Raw genomic sequence first — 21,956 nt, 5'->3', positions numbered from 1 at the left:
GGCCACCCCGGGCGGCCGCAGTGAATAGTAACAACAAAATATCAAGGACACTGCATAGCTAGAATGTACCATTAGACCCAGAAGAAGGCCGCTGCAACCGTGGCCGAAATGTTGGTTTTTCTCCAGCAGCCATAGTTTTATACATTATGACGCTCTACAATACCCAGAAAACTTTTACGTCTGCTAACTTAGGAGTGATCGCCATTGTCAAGTAGCACGATGAAACCTGGACCGTACAGAGATAGAACTGCCGCAGTATAGAAGATAACTGAAAGAATTACCCCATGAGACGAACAGCAGTGACACTTTTATTCGAAGGCAATAACTACATTTGGAGTCACCGTGGAAAATGATGGTCTCTTGTGTGATGTCCTTAGGTTAGTTAGGTTTAAGTAGTTCTAAGTTCTAGGGGACTGATGACCATAGATGTTAAGTCCCATAGTGCTCAGAGCCATTTGAACCATTTTTTTGATGGTCTCTTGGACATTAGAAAAGGAGGGACGCGGTTCTTAAAAGGGAAAATTCTGGAAATTCGTGGTATGTTCCTATGGGACCAAACTGCTGAGGTCATCGGTCCCTATGCTTACACACTACTTAATCTAACTTAAACTAATTACGCTAATGACAACACACCCACCCATTCCCGAGGGAAGACTCGAACCTCCAACGACGGAAGCCACGCGATCCGTGACAAGGTGCCCTAGACCGAGTGGCTACGATGCGTGTCTCTTAATAGGGTGTGTGATCACGGCAGTGCAGTCTCTGCAACTCTCTCCCATGCTAGCCAGAATCTTAGTTAGGAGTTCTTGTGGTAGGACGTTCCATTCCCCAACGCATCGTACACATGCTCGTAGGCATCAAAGTCGGCGGAACGGGAACAGCAGTCCATTCCCCGAATATCTCTCTCGTTCCTAATGTTCCTCCACCTGCACTGTTCGCCGCCGTAGCGCATTGTCATCCACAAAAATAAAATCAGGGTATCCCAGAAATGACGAACATGGAAAAGGAGTAAGGAGTGTACCATGTTGAAATATTTAGAGGTTAGCACCCTCAAGCAACATTATGCCACCCAACACCTGGACAACCAAAGCGATCAATGACGATAAGACTGGACGTACTCTCATACGGGGAGAGAGCAAACACGTTACGCACCAAGGAACATTGTCTTAATGGATTAAGACTACCAGTAGAATTGTTTTCAGTGATGGTCGGTTTGGTAGTCCAGGTATTACGGTGTGAGCAGGCATAATGTTGCGTGGGCGTACTGACCTCCAAATCTTTTAACACTGTGCGCCCACTGGCCACCGTTATTGTGACGCTGTACTCCTTCCCCACGGCTCCGGCTCTGACAGTAGGCGACTGCGTCGAATTAGAGATGTGGAGGAGCTCTAGGAAAGTGAAGTGAATGGACTGGCTTGCCCGTTCTCTCGACTTTAATCCCTTCGAGCAAGAGCGGAATACGTTGGGTAGACGTTTTACAGCACGACACATGCACTAACCGCGCTGGTGAAGGAATGGAACGCCCTTTCACAAGAACTAAGCTTGTGGTCAGCGTGGGAGCACCTTGCAGTGTATGCATTGTAGCCCGTGATCACACACCCTATTAAGAGCCATGTCCCGCGTGTTGCAATGTCCAGGAGACTATCATAAATCACAGTGACTTTAGTGTAATTATCGTCTTTAAGTAAAAGTGTGATTTCTCTTCATCTTACTATGCATGTCTTTCAATTACCTTCCGTACTATATTGTAGCAGGTGCGTCTATGTATTGTCCAAGTTTCATCGAATTGTGTTACTTGGTAGTGAGACATCATACGAAAGTTACTTTCGTCCTTAGTTTTACGCAACAGTGTAAATAATACAAAATATGTTGAATGCCTGGTTAGGAATTTTGCCAGGTTAAATAAATCAATAAATTAAATATATCGCTAACACTGGCAGTATTTAGGATGAATAAAATTCGTGCTGATGAATGATAAGCCTGAAATTAATTCGAACACAGTAAAGTAACATCAAGGAACACATGTACACCTAAGCTCATTCGCTAAAAGAAACCGTGAGACATGACAAAGTCTACATCGTATGGGTTCCTCGTGGACGAAGATGTCCTATGAGACCGTGATGCTGAGGAGGAGGAGGAAGAGGAGGTTAGTGTTTAACATCCTGTCGACAATGCGGTCATTAGAGACCGAATACAACCTCAGATTAGGGAAGGATGGGAAAGGAAATCGCCCATGCCCTTTCAAAGGAACCATTCAGCCATTTTCCTGGAGCGATTTAGGTAAATCACGGATAACCTAAGTCAGTTCTCCCCAATGCGAGTCCAGTGTGCTAATCATTGCGCCACCTCGCGCGGTGACAGTGATGCTGGTAACATCGTTGGCCAGGTAATGCTTCCATCTCATCCGGCATGTCGGCTTTCTAATCAATCATTCAGTCAACCTCACTGCTGTTTGGTGTCCTATCTACCTGAACCCATTGATCCCCACGAAAAATCAGTAACAACACGTGTCCAAGTGGTTAGGCACGTAGTACTCTCCAACCCATCTGTCAATGTCGTCATCGGCACTACGCGTTGCTGACATTTGTTCTCATGCAACACCACTTATTCTTAGTATTACTTCCAGTGTTAGCACGTTACATGGACGTAACTTCAGTTGCTCATTTCTTACAGTTACTCTGCCCATTATTTATTAAAACGTTCAAAAATGGTTCAAATGGCTCTGAGCACTATGGGACTCAACATCTTAGGTCATAAGTCCCCTAGAACTTAGAACTACTTAAACCTAACTAACCTAAGGACATCACACACATCCATGCCCGAGGCAGGATTCGAACCTGCGACCGTAGCAGTCCAACGGTTCCGGACTGCAGCGCCAGAATCGCACGGCCACCGCGGCCGGCTATGAAAACGTTATTAGCAGACAACAAATAGATAATTTTATTGAACACATTGCCTGTGGGCAGACGTAAAATTATACTGTAAATTATTTCCCTACTATGCTATTCAGTGCTAAAATTCACCAATAACTTTTATTCACTTCAGCGATCAAGATTATACATCACACTCCAAAACATAATAAATGAAATAGTTTCGACAGTCGGATATTAGTAAAATATCAATACTTTTATTTATTTATTCTTTACAGGTATTAACCAGACGGACCGAGGAGCGTGGTGCAAACGAAAATGTGGACTGACGCTGTGTAACAGGAAGTTGTGTCTGTTCTGTATTTTACATAGTGAGGATTTTTTTTCACGGTATATGACTAGTCTGATGCTGTGTCTTGTTGCTCTCTACTGATTATTTTATTCTCAGTTCCGTATATATTCTGTAGATACTCTATGTTAACACCGAGCGAGGTGGCGCAGGGGTGAGCACATTCGGGAGGACGACGGTTCAATCCCGTCCCCAGCCATCCTGATTTAGGTTTTCCGTGATTTCCCTAAATCGTTTCAGGCAAATGCCGTCGGTGGTTCCTTTGAAAGGGCACGGCCGATTTCCTTCCCCATCCTTCCCTAACCCGAGCTTGTGCTCCGCCTCTAATGACCTCGTTGTCGACGGGACGTTAAAAAACACTAACCTAACCTAACCTACTCTATGTTACACATCTTAGTGACTCCCAGAAACTGGCCTACAGAGTTGTCACTCCTTTCCCTGAAACTATGCTGCACGCACACTTTTGAATTATTTTTTTTTTAAACTTTCCTGATTGCTTTTCGTTTCATGGTTTCAGATCCATCAACCGGGGTTTAGAGATCAGCAGAGCAACATTTGGGTAAGTCGACACGTTCCATCTTCTAATTGTTTCCTTGAGTGTTCAGAACTCAACATTTTTGCTTGCTTATCATTTACACTGCAAGTGGTATCTGTTCATCAACGACGTCGGAGAACTTTGTGGGTAATAGTAAAAAACATGCCTGAGCAGAAACAGTTTTAACAGTTAATCGAACACTTGACATTATAGCCCACTTTATTAATCTCCTCCCATTCACATTTTTCCCGTCTGGAATTTAATGCTCCTTTCACGTATGGATAAACAGTTTTACGAACTATGCATAACACCCAACACAAAGAAATTAGCTACTGGAACTAGGAGCAAACACACATTTCCGGTCAGGAGACGAAAACTTCTAAGTTCGCAGATGGAAGTAATTCGGACCGCGGAAATCAAAACGTATACTCTCGTACGAAAGAATCTTTACGAAATGTCTTGCACTGAGCGTGCGAATAGGCGGATCTTATGTCGGGAAGACGTTCTCAGCAACACAAGCTGCGCTCGTGTCTAATTCCTGCATTTCAGCGGCTGATTTTCTCGTATATCACATACAAGAAAACGAATTATCATAGAAAAACGATTCACTGAAAGAACTGCCCTAATTTAAATTTCCTGGAAGCGTACGACCAAAGTTTATTTCTAATTTATTCAGTTTTCTATCAAAGGTGCGTTTAATATTTTTAATATTGACTAGTTTCAAACATTTTCGTTCATTCTCAAACCATTACCCGCATTAGAAAATACAGTGTTATTAATAAACCACAATATTTGAAATTTTCAAACATTTGAGAATGAACGAAAACGTTCAAAACTAGTCACTAATAAAATATTATGTGCAACTTTGATAGAAACATTAATTAACAGATTACAAAAATATATTGAATTGCTGAAGATGATGCCAACACATTGTGGGAATTGCCTAAAAATTGTTTTTCTGGGCCTCTTTTGTCAAAAACTAATAAGTGTCAACACCCGTTGGCTGCACAGCAGTTCAAATAAAACTCGGGATAACGCTTTTACTCAAAAAACGAGTGCGTCGTAATGTACTATTGACTTTTTGTTTTTTTAGTTAACCCCTCTCTTACTGGCTTGATGCGGCGCACCACAACTTTCTCTCCTGTGCCAACTTCTTCACAAACGATCTCAATTAATTGTTGGATAAATTCAAATCCCTTTCTTCCCCAACAGTTTTTACCCTCTCGTACCACGGCGGTTATTACTTGATGTCTAAGCACATGTGCTATCAACCTGTGGCTCCTTTCTGTCAGTGTTTCCCACAAATTTCTTCCGTCGCCTGTTCTTCCGAGAATATACTTATATTGACAGACCATCTAATTTTCAACATCCTTCCAAAGCACTTTAAGAAGATATCGCAAGCGGATCTGAGACACTTCAGTTAGCATATGAGGAAATTGGATATTCGGACACCTGGTAGAAAATGACTTTAAAGTTCGTGGCGTACTCCATCGGTAATGCTGGATTCAGTATTGTGTTGGCCCACCCTTAGCCTTGATGACAGCTTCCACTCTCGCAGGCCTACGTTCAAACAGGTGTTGGAAGGTTTCTTGGGGAATGGCAGCCCATTCTTCACGGAGTGCTGAGAAGAGGTATCGATGTAGGTTGGTGAGGCCTGGCACGAAGTTGGCTTTGGAAAACATTCCAAAGGTGTTCTATAGGATTCAGATCAGGACTCTGTGCAGGTCAGTACATTACAGTGATTTTATTGTTGTGTAACCACTCCGCCAGAGGCCGTGCATTACAAACAGGTGCTCAATCGTGTAGAAAGATGCAATCGCCATCCGTAAATTGATCCTCAACAGTGGGAAGCAAGAATATGCTTAAAACTTTGACGTAGGTCTGTGCTGTGATAGTGCCACGTTAAACAACAAGGGGTGCAAGCCCCCTCCACGAAAAAAAAAAAAATCGACCACACCGTAACACCACCGCCTCCGAATTTTACTGTTGGCACTACACACGCTGGAAGATGTTCACCGGTCATTCACCATACCCATACCCTGCTATCGGATCACCACATTGCGTACCGTGATTTGTCACTCCACACAACGTTTTTCCACTGTTCAATCGTCCAATGTTAACGCTCCTTACACCAAGCGTGGCGTCGTTTGGCATTTACCGGCGTGATGTGTGGTTTATGAGCAGCCGCTCGACCATGAAATCCAAGTTTTCTCACCTCCCACCTAACTATCATAGTACTTGCAGTGGATCGTGATGCAGTTTTGAATTCCTGTGAGATGGTCTGGATAGATGTCTGCCTATTACACATTACGACTCTCTTCCACTGTCGGCAGTCTCTGTGAGCCAACAGACGAGATCGGCCTGTACGTTTTTGTGCTGTACGTGTCCCTTCACCTTTCCACTTCACTACCACATCGGAAACAGTGGACATAAGGCTGTTTAGGAAGTGTGGAAATGTCGCGTACAGACATATGAAAGAAGTTGCACCGAATCACCTGACCACGTTCAAAGTCCATGAGCACAATGCACATACTTTTGTTTTGATCACATAGTACATATATAATTTCATCCCTTTCAGTTTCATCGATGTAAAATTCAGCTTAGGTGGTTACTGGTTTTGAGCTGACCTGACCCGCCCATTCTCAAATCACACACCTTGATATTAACCGACATGTGAGCTTCGGTCGCAGTGTACTGGCTGTTATGATACGTCGTAGCTCGCCATAAGGCAACGGTGGAGCGTCGATAAGTTCACTATTCGATATGTCGGATGCATACAACGTTGCGAATGAAATTTCCAATTAGACGTTGTGAAATACTGACCTGTCGTGCCTTCGCAGCGTGGAGGTGGGGTCCCACGTGCCGTTGGATATTCAAGGGCCATTGAGTAGCACGTCGTAAATTACGATTGTACACCTGTTTTTATTCCTCCGATTACAGAGCCATGTATGGCGAAACTAAGAAAATGCTTCAGACAAAATGATGTAGATTATGCACTAGAAACGTACTCTGCAATAAAAAAACGGGAGTTCCCCTTGAAGATTTCACAGCAACGGGGTGGGGTGGAGGGTCGAGTGCGGTATCACTAGATTCTCCCTCCGAACATTTTCTTGGTCCGATTTGTAGTTTTCGAGATATTTCAATGACTCCAGTTGCAATGAACACCCTGTATATGTATTGACGAAGTCGTGACTCCCGTCTGACGATGAATCGTTTTAATTCGAAACTGGTAACGGTGTCTTTTGAATAAGGTAAACTAAGACCACTGTGTGACTGTTTGCTGTAGATAATTAACAGTTTGTAGAAATCGGATTCCTGTTTTACATATCTGAATTCTACTTCTGTGCCGCTGATCGTGTCGTATCTGTCTGACAGTTCAGCCGTATGTCCGAGTGCCGCCAGAAACATTCTTTCGCAGCACGTCGCCGCCGTTTTTACGTGCAGCGGCGCCCTCCATTTGTGGAGGACAGTGGTTGGCGGTTGCCGCGTGACGCGGAGCTATGACAGGGCGCCACTCCGTCTGACGTATGGCCGCGGGCAATGAATTACGTGCGCCGCCAGCCTGCGCCCCAAGAACAGGGCGGAGAGAGGAGGCGGGGCGGCCAGGGCGCACGTAATTGCCAGTCAGCGCGGGCCGCGTCGCCCGTAACTCACGCCCCGATGAATTATTTAGGGCCCTACCGGCCGCCTGCGCATTTTCTCTAGCTCGGTGTTCGGAAGAAGGCCACTCGCCTTAAATGACGTCACATCGGCAAGTGCCAGTGCTCGAACGTCTTCCACACCGCGTCTGTGGACACGCCTCTGGCTATGTCCTAGGCTCCTGGATCCTCACTCACTACAGTGCAAGACGGGAGTCGCTCACACGTCGCTTGCAACGCTACAAACGGTGACAGAAATGTTTTCAGTGTTTCTGGTCCATAACATACCGGGCAACTGCTCCCTGGATATTAGAGGGAAGATCTTCTTCCTACATGGTGTACTTGTGCTTGTGTGTGTGAAATCTTATCTGCTAAGGTCATCAGTCCCTAAGCTTACACACTACTTAACCTAAATTATCCTAAGGACAAACACACACACCCATGCCCCAGGGAGGACTCGAACCTCCGCCGGGACCTACAGGGTGTAACAAAAATATGTGTGACCAAATTTTCAGAAAACATTCCTTCCACGATAAGGGAAAAATGTTTTGTTTGGACAGGGGTCCATATATGCTTTATTTCCAGTCCAGTGTTTATTTTCAACTTGTCTTCAAAATCACATTAATCACGGAAAACACACAAAAATAGAATGCACCACCATTACACAAAACGTTTCCTCACATGAAATGTTCAACAGACCCTCTTCATCATTGATGGCTCAAATTATATCTGTTTTAATAACTACTTTTTGTCCACAGGCGAGTGTCTGGATGTATGATGCAGCGGTGTTCGTGTGTGTGTGGGGGGAAAGGAGGGGGGGGGGGGGGTAGGTGGGAATGGCCGGCCGGTGTGGCCGACCGGTTCTAGGCGCTTCAGTCTGGAACCGCGTGACCGCTACGGTCGCAGGATCGAATCCTGCCTCGGGCATGGATGTGTGTGATGTCCTTACGTTAGTTAGGTTTAAGTAGTTCTAAGTTCTAGGGGACTGATGACCTCAGATGTTAAGTCCCATAGTGCTCAGAGCCATTTTTGGAGGTGGGAGCTGGCCCGTTCGTACGCTGACACGCTCGCGTGTTTAAGAGAGGGAGAGAGAAAGAGAAACAGTAGACTTAGTTAAGTATAAATAACTGAATGCATGGAAACGATCCTTAAGAAATCATGTAAATGGTCAGCACGTTGCCGTATTTCCCTCTTAAATGATCTGCTATAATTTTAAAACTAAAGATGTGCTGTAATTTTAAAACTGACTCGTTCCGTATCGTAGTGAGTGGTCGTGATCGTAAAACACGGAAATGGGAAGTGACTATCTAAGTAGCTAACAAAATTTCGTACTTTTTTTTTTTTTTTGCACTATGGGACTTATCATCTATGGTCATCAGCCCCTAAAACTTAGAAGTACTTAAACCGAATTAACCTAAGGACATCATACACATCCATGCCCGAGGCAGGATTCGAACCTGCGACCGTATCAGTCGCGCGGTTCCGTACTGAGCGCTTTAACCGCGAGACCACCGCGGCCGGCCGTACGTTTCTTCTGGGAAGGTTCGTTAAAGAGAAACCGTGGTCTCCAGTAGTTTATCACAGAGTAATCACATTTCGTTTGATTTCTTACCTGATTTCTCTTTCTACATGTATTGCACAGACAATGGGATCTGCCGGTCGCGGAAATTCATTCGCGATGAGACTTCGCAGGTTAGTAGTATACCTCAAGGGCGCCCACTCATAGAAGTCATAGAGCGCGCTATCCAGAAAAATCCGAAAAAGGGCTCTAAAGCTTTAAACGTAGCTGATACGATAACACACTTCGTATACGGGTCATGAATAACAAGGCGCCAGATAAGCGTAGTAACACAGTCAGTAGCATGCTAGGCAGTAATCCTACCTACCTGCCGGTACAGTTTCATTTTCTTTATGTTTTAAAAATTATAACAGTTACATAAAATTAATGACCTAAGGTATTATTAATTAAATCATAACTAATTATATTATAATGTATACATATAATATTGCTCAATTTTCTAATAACATTTTAATGACAGTAATTAACGCTTTAACTTCCATAAAAACGCATTTTAAATGATTCAACGTTTTAAAAAGAAAGCTTTGACAACTGTAATTCACATTTTAACTAGCCTCTGATAGCCATGTCATAAACAAAAGAAAATTATTTGTGATTTACTTGATAATACTTTAGGTCATTAAATTTACTTAAAAGTTATTATATTTTTTAAAATAATTATGAAAACAAAATAAAATCAGCTTGCAGATAGGTTCGAATTCGGATCGGCCGAATGACAATCTAGAAAGCAACTGACCTTTTTTGTCACAATCCATCTAAATTCTTCAAGTCTTAGTTCGAGTTTTATTTGCTTTCAAACTAGTTTGTCATTTTCGTTTGAAATTACTTGCAGTGTCACCTGACCAGGGATGACATTTCTGCTAACGCCCTCACGGCTACCGTAGCGACCTCGGGGCCCACGAAGTCCCCTCCATACCTAGCCCTCAGCAGCTATCCCCTACATGTTGCCATCACCCCTACACGCTCCGCAACAATAACTTGAGCAGCTACATATTTCTTGTCCTACACCCGACATTTGGAAATGGATGATTAGCATATTTCCAAATTGTATGTTGTGATCTTTTAATGAGAATGTGCGAAAATACTCTGCTCCGATATACGTAAGGAACTCCAGTCGGCAGCCATCTTCTTCCTTGTTAATAATGTAATTGACATAATTCCCGAAAAGCCACTTTCTGTCGTTGTTTTCCATGCAGAGATAAGCTACCTGAACTGGAACCAACAAGTAGTAGATTTCTACATACTTACTATGAATTCGTTTTAACAAAGCTACACACATCAGAAAAAGATTTGCATCAACCCGGTTCCCAGAACTCCTGTAGATAGACGTTGACTGTTGATATTGTATCACAGACACCGTCCCTTTGAGTGTTCATAGATGTCACTAAACCCGGCCAAAGACGTAAACAACCATGCACGAGCAGCGTCTACTAGACGGAGGGGGTCCGACCTGGAAGGAGGTACACGGCTCGTGTTGTTTGTAGTTCAACCATCTCTAGACGGTCAAAACCGCGGTTCTATCGCGTCCACATTGTTACTTTGTGCCAGAAAGGGCTCTCAACAATGTAAGTGTCCACGCACCCTGGAGTGAACCAAAGCGATATTGTTCGGACATGGAGGAGAGACAGATAGACAGGAACTGTCGATGACATGCCTCGCTGAGGGCGCCCAAGGGCTACTACTGCAGTGGATAACCGCTACCTACGGATTATGGCTAGAAAGAACCCTAACAGCAACGCCGCCATGTTGAATAATGCTTTTCGATCAGCCACAGGAAGTCGTGTTATGACTCAAACTGTGCGCAATAGGTTGAATGATGCACAACTTCACTCCCGACGTCCATAGCGAGATCCATCTTTGCAACCACGACACCATGCAGCGCGGTACAGATGGGCCCAACAACATGCCGAATGGACCGCTCAGGACTGGCATCACGTTCTCTTCAACGATGAGTGTAGCATATGCCTTCAACCAAACAATCGTCGAAGATGTGTTTGGAGGCAACCCGGTCAGGCTGAACGCCTTAGACACACTGTCTAGCGAGCGTTGCAAGGTGGAGGTTCCCTGCTGTTTCGGGGTGGCATTATGTGGGGCCAACGTACGACACTGGTGGTCATTGAAGGCGCCTTAACGGCTGGACGATACGTGAATGCCGTCCTTCAACCGTTTGTGCGACCATATCAGCAGCATATTGGCAAGGCATTCGTCTTCATGGACGACAATTCGCGCCCCCATTGTACACATCTTGTGAATGACTTCCTTCAGGATCACAACATCGCTCGACTAGTGACCAACATGTTCTCCAGACATGAACCCTATCGAACATACCTGCGATAGACTGAAAAGGGCTGTTCATGGACGACGTGACCCACCAACGACTCGGAGGGAAGAACGCCGAATCACCGTTGAGGAGTGGGACAATCTGGACCAACAGTGCCTTGATAACCTTGTGGATAGTATGCCACGACGAATAAAGGCATGCATCAGTGCAAGAGGACGTGCTACTGGGTATCAGAGGTACCAATGTGTACAGTAATCTAGGCCACCACCTCTGAAGGTCTCGTTGTATGGTGGTACAACATGCAATGTGTGGTTTTCATGACCAATAAAAAGGGCGGAAATAATGTTTGTTTTGATCTGCAGAAATGATGTTTATGTTGAGCTCTATTCCAATTTTCTTTACAGGTTCCGGAACTCTCGGAACCGAGGTGATGGAAAACTTTTTTTGATGTGCGTATTTTTCTATTGATATCCTTCCATATATCTAAATAGCAACCACATGTAAATCTGTCTGTGTGTGTCCACAATTAGGCATTTTAAAAATAAATTTGTGTCGCATATACCAATAGCATTAAGTCTCTCATCTGTACTTATAACATTATTGACGACATTGTCTTGAACTCCTTCACTTCACTCGATAAACATTTGTCGCGAGGTTTTTCAAGACTATCTTCCAATTATTGTCCTGGTATTTCTGTTCAGTTTTGTTCCGTTTCATACACTGCATTTACCTGAGTTCGATGAAAAATTTTCGAACATGTTTTAATTTAGAATTCATCGATGCAACATTCGTCGGCGGATCTATGCTCTTGGGTTCTGTTGCTTTCAGCAGTGCAGCACTGACGGCGCACAGATCGTTCTCAATGCACTCTAAATTTCTCTTTAAATACAAAGCTGTTGTTTTTTTGTAAATATCTATTAGGCTTTGGCCTCCTTCGCCCATTTTTAATGTTAAAGCACTAGATGCGACGCGGAATAGGTGCCCTTGTCATACATAACCACGTACTTCAGTCGTTATCGATTTCGCTATCCCTTTGGGGATCGGCAAACATTGCCCTAAATAAAGCTACATCAAGCATGATACAGTGCTACTTCTGACCATATAAGAATTTTGTGAGTGCTCAGCCTTGAGTTATTCTACCAACCTGCGAAGTCTCATCGAGAACTGAATTTCTGAGACCGCGAAGTCCCCTTGTGAGAATATATGCCGCGCGGGTTTAGCCGAGCGGTCTCGAGCGCTGCAGTCATAGACTGCGCGGCTAGTCCCGGCGGAGGTTCGAGTCCTCCCTCAGGCATGGGTGTGTGTGTCTGTCCTTAGGATAATTTAGGTCAAGTAGTGTGTAAGCTTTGGGAATGATTACTTTAGCAGTTAAGTCCCATAAGATTTCACACACAATATCGACGCCTTGCACTGCGTCTTGTTTGAAACCGAAGTTGTTCCATTCACTCACATTACTTTTTGTTGAAAGGAGTAATGCTCTCTTTGCTCTTCACCCTCAAGCCTGCGATTAGAACGGCTCCGTTGTATATTAGAAAGAAATTTATTTTAGTTATGAAAAGTAACTAAGTGTTTATTTTCATCTGAGGCTATTTTTGGAATATCGTAACCTGTTCTGTCGAAACGCAGTAAGAATACCGGCGTTTGGAAAAGTCGTATGAGCCACTGAAGGCATAAGAGAACGGTGATCGATCCAACGCAAAGAGAGCTGCTTGCTGGAAATTTCTTTCTTCCTTTTGTGCTGTTGTTTGACAATGTCGTCCCTTGTCGAGCCGTGCTGAAGTGAATAAAAGGAATCGACGGCAAGACGAACGGCAGCGCCTTTGTTGCTGAGAAACAGCTGACTGACGTGAGTGGACCATCTGACGAGGGGAGCTGTTGACATTAGCAGGAGAAAGAGGGAAAGAGCAAGGCAATAATACGTGGCTCGTGAGGACCCTTCTGAGAAAAAAGGGAAAAGAGAAATACAGCAGAGTTGTATCTGGAAGTATTGACGGAATCCGTTCAAATTAAACGCATTTCTAACAGCTGACACGAAAAAGGCACCCCTTCATTTTCCTTGCAATGATGCAAGCCCTTTCTCAGTCTACTAAACATTATTTTACAAAATTAGTCACTAGAAACGACAGTTTATCTTCTCCATATCTAGTACACATCGGTAAAAAAATTCTTACACCGAATCCTATCGCTATATGCCACTGTAGATTCCTCCAAAAATAAAATAGGTGACAATATCAGCTCAGACGTTTGTCAACGTTCTGAAACCGTGTTAATACGGTAGACAAAGCTTTCTATATGGCATTCCAGATTATCAAATACGTAAATGTTTGGTTCGTAGAGTGAAGCAGATGAAAGAGAAATCCAGTGGTATTTACCTAGAAAAGCGGTGTGTGACTCTGCCTGGGATATGGTTGTCACACGATTTGCAGACCATCTCGTGTTACTGGCCCAGCGAGCACGGCAACCACCAGGTCACGCTGTTACGACATGTCCCACCCAGAATGTTACCCAGAAACAAAGTGGGGGGGGGGGGAAATTACCCCGCCGGAGGTACGATTCCTCCCTCGGACAAGAGTTTGTGTGTGTTGGTTTTAGCATAAGTTAGTTTAAGTTTTGTGTAAGCCTAAGGACCGATGACCTAAGCACTTTGGTCCCTTAGGAATTCACACACATTTTAACAAAAACATTACTACAGAGGGCAGCATAATGAAAACGAGACATACGGAAAAAAAGTAAGTGAATTTTTGTCGTTTAAAAGTAATCTCAATAATTGTTAATAAATTTACCCATTTCATTCACGGAAAAATGTTTGTGGTTGCCTAAGAGCCATGGTTGCACTCAGGCGTGCACTTCCTCCTCCAGAGTAACTCGACGGCCACTGATGTCTCCAGAGCTCCAAAAAGATAGAAATAGCATGGGGAGAAATTGGCGCAGCATGGAATCTGTACAAGAGCTTCCCACAGAAACTTCTGCAACATAGTCGAAACAACACGTCCACAAGATGCAGAAGATTCTCTTGGAAGCCTTTAACCCTTACACATCTTTCATACAGTCCCGATCTCTACCCGTGCGATTTCCTTATTTTTGGAGCCTGAAGAAAGACATTCGTGGCCGCCGATTTGCATCGGAAGAAGAGATGTGCGCCTCGGTACAATTGTGGTTTCGTAGGAAACGACAAACAATTTTCATGAAGGCACTGACCGTCTTGTTTCACAGTAAGATAAATGCATTAATAGTTATGGCGATTACTTTTGAAATAATAAATATTTTACTAACTTTGTCCCAACTGTCTCATTTTCATTTCACTGCCCATTACAAAAGAAGCTGTTCAAAAATGGTATTTGATGGAACAAACTCGCTCTTGTTGCTCGGAGAAGGCGGAGAACTGTGTTAACTGACACAAAGGATCGTGTTCCGACCAACTGTGGTTGCTACCCACATCATTAGTCCGAAACCAAGCAAAGCCATAACCCACATACAATTGCGAATTTTGTTTCTTGTTCTGCTCTCCCTGCAGGCGAAAGACAGTCAGTTCGAAGAATCGCTATTCATAACAGTATAAAAAGTGGCTTCTGAAATCTCTGCAGGACTACAATGGCGTACTGCAAACAAAAGACAGACTATAGACCCTTTACAAATGCATGTCATCTTCACATTTCCACATGTGGTCAAGTAAAGCGTTATTGTATCTTCCCCCATTGTTTGCAAAGTTGTCTCCAGCCAGTTGCACGCTGTGCATCACTGGCGATGATTTATGACCGAAACAGTGGCAGGTCACCTCCCAAAACGTAGCCACGGCTTCTAACCATGACTGCCGTTGTTGCGTCCTCATACGATGTCAGCATTCGCTTTCGGTCCTCCAGAGGCTCCGTCCACAAATTCCGGCACATCATGCTGACGAAGCGTTGCATCACTCTTTCTCTTCTCGTACCAAATGTGTGCACTGAAAGTAAACTACTTGTCGAATTCCCTGACCACTGCTCCTCTCGAAACCACGTTACTGTTACCCGCGACATGTTTCACACATCGAGACGAGTTAAAACGCTTTCCTTTGCTTCGTTGAATGTGACGCAGCGATTTTACTCCAGAGTGTATCAAGTACACAAACTTACTGTAATCACGCTGCTGGTGCTGTGACGTCTTCGATCGCTGCTTTTTTTTTTCTAACAAGGGATGACTGGTATCTATTCCGTCAGTCCTTCACGAATACGGCATTCCTTTACGAAAGGACATTGTTTTGTGTGCGTCTTGATCAGTACTTGAGCTCTAAATAACATATTACAGATCTTCTCAATGGCTCCAGTTCTGCGTTATTTGCGCTACATGTAATTACTTATTTTGGTGATAAAACAGTCAGAATATTTTTCAATGTGTATCCTTTCAATCAATAACAAATGGAACAAATTTCCTATACCAATTGCACATATGGACAAAGAGTTCATTGCAGAGAAGCATGCTGTAAGGATAATATCACATGTTCGGTTTCGAACTTCATGCAGGCAATTGTTTAAAGCTTTAGACATGTTAAAGACAGCGTCGCAATACATTTACTCTGCTATGAAGAGTGTTTTGAAGAATCAGGCACAATCTCCAAAACAGTAGATTCATAATGATCCACTAGCCACAATCAACCCTTACTCTTGTACTGAAAGGAGAAAGTAAGCATTAAAAATATTTAAACATCTCTCTTGCGAATAAAACTGCTGGAAGACAATGCGTTTTAAAAACAAATTTAAATCATTTCTTTCTGATTACACACTCGACTCTACAGATAATCTTCTGAATAGATTGTTTCCGTTTGTGGCTGTGATATATTTACCTTATTTTGTAGAAGACTGAGATTTTAAAAAACATTCAGTTACGTAAATGGCTATCTGCTAGCCACGTTTTCACCACCATCATCATGTATTGCATTAACCAGCCTCTAACGCCTACAGCAGACAAAACGAAAGAAATTTCCACACTACGAAAGGGAAAAACAGCACACTATAAAAATTATAAAAGAACAAATTGAAAAAAGCGCAATAAAAAAGGCGAGTCAGTCACAACAAAGGAAATTTATACTGAGAATAGTTAAGTCTATCGTTCCTGTCTCTAGATTCACTTTTCACCGCTGTGGGCTCCACTTGTGTAGGGATTCTCAGTGTTCGCTCTATTCATCGCGTCCTTAGACGTCCTCTTGAGCGTCTTCCAGTAGGTTGACAATGGAGGACTCGGAATGGAAGGGATCTATCAGATCTAAAGAATAGGCCAAATCACTGTACCCTCTAGTGATCTAATATTTGAGAAATGTGTGGCTTTCCTAAACGCCTTCACTGGTCATCTTTTGTTTTCCGTTCCCATTACAAGTGTTGTGATTAACATCCTGCATACTGGTACTGGGATGAATGTCACGTCCAAGCCCTGGCCCCACACAATTTTTGTTAGGTACGGATCTAGGGATTTGTGGGGGTCACAAGTGTAACTCAGTATTAATCCAGACAGTTAACAAAGACACGTGCTATGTGTGGACGAGCGTTGTAGTATTCGAAAATGGCACCACGATACTGTTGCATGAGAGGTGACACGTGAGGACGCAGAATGTTCGTGACGTAACGTTGTGGCGTCAGAGTTCCCTCAATCACTCCTAGGCGGGACCTGAAGCCACACCAGATGGTTCCTCGCAATATGGCACCGCTGTGCCTTTCCAAAACAATGAAGGAATGGGATATGTGACGAGGTTGCCGCCATACTCGCCCACGATGGTCATCCAGAGTAGTGCAGGACCGCGCTTCATCCGTGAACACAATGCGACCCAGGACTCTATGCTCCACCCTTGTGGTCGTCAAACGTGGCTGGTCAGAATCTTGACGAAGAGCATGTCTGCCCTTATAATGCAATCCAACTTCGGACCACGGTCACACCCGAATGCCTCACAAATAAGTATACTGCACGATTAGACCAGACGGTCAAATAGAGACCCACATTGAGCCCCATTTAAAACTGGTAATACTGTCTCACAGGAGCACGCGGTGTCTCCTTGTCCTTAACAGTGGTCACTCAACATCTGACACTGTTCATTCCCATTGCAGTTGTGGGAGGAGGAATGTTTGGCGATGAGGAACAGTAAGCTGCTGTTGGTGAAGTCAAGTACACGGCCATGGTGTTCATCCTGCCGGTCGCTCAGGCGGGATGAAGAGATTCTTTCAAGCCTCCAAATCGGGTACTGTCCCCTTACACAAGACTTTCGACTCTGGTGGGAGGATCCACTATTCTGTGATACCTGTGGCTTGCAAATCACCGTGCAACACGTTTTAACTGTGTGCATTCTCTGTCGTGATGAGAAAGCGGAACTGAATTTTGGGGGAGAAGTGATCTGCCCTCTGTTTTAGATGATAACGAGGTGACTGTAGTCGAAGTTTTAACTTTCTGAGATGTGTCCGTGTGTCCAGCTCTGGCTCAGCTTTTAGGTTGGAGGTTTTAGTGTGATCCAGAGTGACTGGCTCATCCTTTCTCTTCCTGTGATCGGCCACACAGGGCCACACGATATGTTGTTTTAACTTCTTCTAGCACAGTTTTCTGTTTTAGAGTAACTTTTAATTTTGAAATGATACCTCGTCTTCGTGCACAGAATAGGTGGACACATGATATGCTGCAATTTTCTAACTTTTAGTTTTCATTGTTGTTTTCTACTCCTGCTTATTTTGCTGCCACTCCATTTTCGTCGAGGTGTTAACGATCTGCTTGTCGTGCGCCAAAACCACCCCAACCATCCATCCGTTCACGACCATTAAGCACCCTACCGTGCCTGGTAACAACACTAAACACGAGTAACACTGTATTTTTCAGTTTTTCCCGGCGTATTTCTTGCTCGAGCAATTCACGGGTGTACTGCCGGTCCATAGTGTCCAAAGGGCACAATATTTCGGCGATCAGACATGTCACCACAGTCAGGTGCGCTGACGAACTGAGTTCCTGATGGCGGGCTAAAAACACTGATACACAGGACGCGCAGCATCTCTGACGCGTAGAGTCTGCTCCTTGGGCTGGAACACCTCAAAACTGCATTCCAGAAGGACGGCTACTCGGAATGGCAGATCAGACGCGCTCTGCACCCCACCTTTGCACTACAGCATGCGGAGATGAAAGAAGTCACAGAGGAAGAGATAGAAACTGGCTACATACCGTATACTGACGTACTATCGGGGAAAATAGAACAAATATTGACGAAACACAAAGTAGGAACTGTCTTTTTCCCAGCCAATAAAACACGAGCATTACTGGGAAGTGTCAAAGACGATCTCGGTTTGCGGAAGGCCGGCATATACCAGATCCCATGTCAGTGTGGGAAGATTTATATTGGACAGACAGTGCGCACCATCGAGTTGCCGAGAACATCAGAGGCACACTCGACTCAGGTACCCAGCGGTCGCAGAGCACTATTTGTCCGAAAATCACGAAATGGACTACCAACATACCAGAGTCTTCGCACATACACCTGAATACTGGGACAGTGTCGTTAGAGAGGCTATCGAAATTCCTGCCAGGGACGGTTTCATCGCCGGCCGCAGTAGCCGAGCTGTTCTAGGCGCTACAGTCTGGAACGGCAAGACTGCTACGGTCGCAGGTTCGAATTCTGCCTCAGGCATGGATGTGTGTGACGTCCTTAGGTTAGTTAGGTTTAAGTAGTTCTAGGTTCTAGGGGATTGACGACCTAAGAAGTTAAGTCCCATAGTGCTCAGAGCCATTTTTGACGGGCTCATCAACCGAAATTGCGGCTGTAACTTCAGCTAGGCATGGGAACCAGCACTGAGGAAAAATTTGTAAATTTGTCGTAAGATCTTATGGGACCAAACTGCTGGGGTCATCGGTCCCTAAGCTTACACACTACTTAATCTAACTTAAATTAATTTATGCTGTGGGCAACACACACCCATGCCCGATGGAGGACACGAACCTCCGACGGGGGGAGCCTCGTGGACCGTGACAAGACGCACTCGACCGAGAGCCTACCCCGCGTGGCCAGTATTGAGGCTAATTAAAAAGACGCTCAGCAAAGAAAACGAACGAGTTACGAGGGTGGATGAGACATTTACACCGACGCCACCACAGACGTCGACGTCAGCGTCTCAGCGAAAATGACGCGTGGCCACGGGCGCGGACCGCGGAGAGAACGCCTCACAGGGAGGAGGGGGAGGGGGGGGTTAAGGTGGTCTCCCTCAAAATGGTTGAAATGGCTCTGAGCACTATGGGACTTAACATCTGAGGTTAGGAGTCCCCTAGAACTTAGAACTACTTAAACCCAACTAACCTAAGGACATCACACACGCCCATGCCCGAGGCAGGATTCGAACCTGCGACCGTAACGGTCGCGCGGCTCCAGACTGTAGCGCCTAGAACCGCTCGTCCACTCCGGCCGGCTGGCCTCCAGGACTTAGGAACTCAGATCGTCAGCGCACCTGACGATGGCGACATGTCTGATCGCCGAAATGTTGTGGCCGTTGGACACTACGGACCGGCAGTACACCCGTCGACTGTTCGAACGAGTAACACTAACACACTCTGTTGGCCGTTATACTTGTCACATAGAATTCCAACTCTAATGATTTACATATCCGCCGATGGTGTATGTGTGTACGACGTTACACTCACATACGGCCACGTGTTGTGGGCGCTTCACCTTTTTTGTTAGGCAGTTTATATACCAAGAAAAAGGAGTGAAACTATCTATTCATTACATTGTACTCTCCGGCTATAACTAAGAAAAAACATACGTAAAATTATTTTCATTGCAGTACTCGCCCTCTTGCGATTGTATATTTCTCGAAAAGTTATTCGCTAAAGCCAACAGAAAAAAAGCTGTTTTTAGATGAGAGAGGAGATATAAAAGTGGGTCTCACAATACCAATGTTTGTCATCTAGTTTCCTTTAGCTTGTCGATTTATTTTAATGAGGTGTGAGCGTTCGTCTGAGAACCGCGGTGGCGGAGAGACCTCTACACCAAAGCGAAAAATCCTTCCCACTGTTGCAGCATTTCGTCTTTCATTTCTTCCACTGAAGCATAACTTGTAGCTCGCACTTGGAATCAGCTTTCTTCTGATGAAGTCTCTATTGGCGGCTCCAAACCACTGCTAAAACTCTTTCGTTCTGGAGTTCTGTTACCGTTTCCCTACTGCGTAAAGAAGTTGCTGCCGCCGCATCTTTACTGCCACGAAGCATGTATCAGAGATTTAGCAAATTGTGACTGTGAAAGACTGTAGGCCGCGAGGACACGTTGCTAACTTCTCGTTCCTGCCTTTATTGTAACAGGTGTCCTCAAATCAGATCTTGGTATTTGGTATGTGGCTTACAACGTACAGCGATTCTCGGGCTACGTGTTGCAAGTACGGGCAGTATGCTTTCACTTATAATGTCAGCTTGTGTGGCATGCGCAAGAGTCGAATTCTGACCATACACTTTCCGTCACACATGTCCGCAGAATCCCCCACATTACTAGTGCCTCTGGCTTAATTCAGTAGGAGAGCTTCCATTCTCTAGCGGGAGTAACGAGTAGAAAACAGAGAGTGCAGTGCAGCGTTTTTACTGATTTTTACAGTAAATATTTCCAAGAGCACACCTAGGAAAACAATACCTACACAATTACACTAAATGGCAAAATTATATAAACTGCTGCCCATTTAAATTTTCCTTTGTGTATATACACTATGTGATCAAAAGTATCCGGACATCCCAAAGAACACACGTTTTTCATATTAGGTGCACTGTGCTTCCACCTACTTCCAGGTACTCCATATCAGTGGCCTCAGTAGTCATTAGACATGGTGAGAGAGCAGAATGGGAAGCTCCGCGGATCTCTCAGACTTCGAACGTGGTCAGGTGACTGGTTGTCACTTGCGTCATACGTCTGTACTCGAGATTTCTGTTGTGGTAGGCAGGAGAGCCAACACAGGATTACTAAAGGAGGCCGAAATGCACCCGTTTTAGCTCACGCAGGCTGGCGTGAGGTCTGGAACATGACAAGGGAATTAGAATTGAGAAAAACGGGCGTAGCTGGCGGAATACTTAACTTTAATCCATTAATGACGAACGTCGCTCTTGACGGTACATGATTTACAATATCAATAGAAACTGATCATGGCGCCTTGCTAGGTCGTAGCAAATAACGTAGCTGAAGGCTACGCTAACTATCGTCTCGGCAATTGAGAGCGTAATTTGTCAGTGAACCATCGCTAGCAAAGTCGGCTGTACAACTGGGGCGAGTGCTAGGAAGTCTCTCTAGACCTGCCGTGTGGCGGCGCTCGGTCTGCAATCATTGATAGTGGCGACACGCGGGTCCGACGTATACTCCCGGACCGCGGCCGATTTAAAGGCTACTACCTAGCATGTGTGGTGTCTGGCAGTGACACCACAATTTCTATACCCCTAAACATCGCTAGTCCACTGTTTCCCATGTGATGGTGAAGTGGAAACGTGAAGGGGCACGTACGACACAAAAGCCTACAGGCCGACCTCATTTGTTGACTGACAGAGACCGCCGACAGTTGAAAAGGGTCGTAATGAGTAATAGGCAGGCATCTATCCAGACCATGACACACAAATTCTAGAGTGCATCAGGATCCACGGCAAGTACTGTGACATTTAGGTAGGAGCTGAGAAAACTTGGATTTCATGATCGAGAGGCTGCTCATAAGCCACACATCATGCTGGTAAATGCCAAACGATGTCTTG

The 21,956-nt window shown here is 44.7% G+C and overlaps 2 protein-coding genes across 2 annotated transcripts in view; one reads left to right on the top strand and one right to left on the bottom strand.

Annotated features, from left to right (window-relative positions):
• LOC126353920 (GTP-binding protein Di-Ras1) overlaps positions 1 to 21,956 on the top strand; it is a 1,474,116-nt gene that overhangs the window by 738,285 nt on the left and 713,875 nt on the right. The window contains exon 4 of the mRNA XM_050003161.1: positions 3,737 to 3,778. The gene's annotated coding sequence lies outside the window, so the exon portion shown is untranslated. The remainder of the gene's footprint in view (positions 1 to 3,736; positions 3,779 to 21,956) is intronic.
• The window catches only part of LOC126353919 (pancreatic triacylglycerol lipase-like), a 400,593-nt gene that overhangs the window by 280,350 nt on the left and 98,287 nt on the right, over positions 1 to 21,956 (bottom strand). The window lies entirely within an intron of this gene.

This window comes from Schistocerca gregaria, chromosome 3, assembly GCF_023897955.1.
Source record: "Schistocerca gregaria isolate iqSchGreg1 chromosome 3, iqSchGreg1.2, whole genome shotgun sequence".
NCBI lineage: Eukaryota > Metazoa > Arthropoda > Insecta > Orthoptera > Acrididae > Schistocerca > Schistocerca gregaria.
The sequence above is the reverse complement of the archived record's forward strand: the minus strand, read 5'-3'. Positions and strand labels throughout refer to the sequence as shown.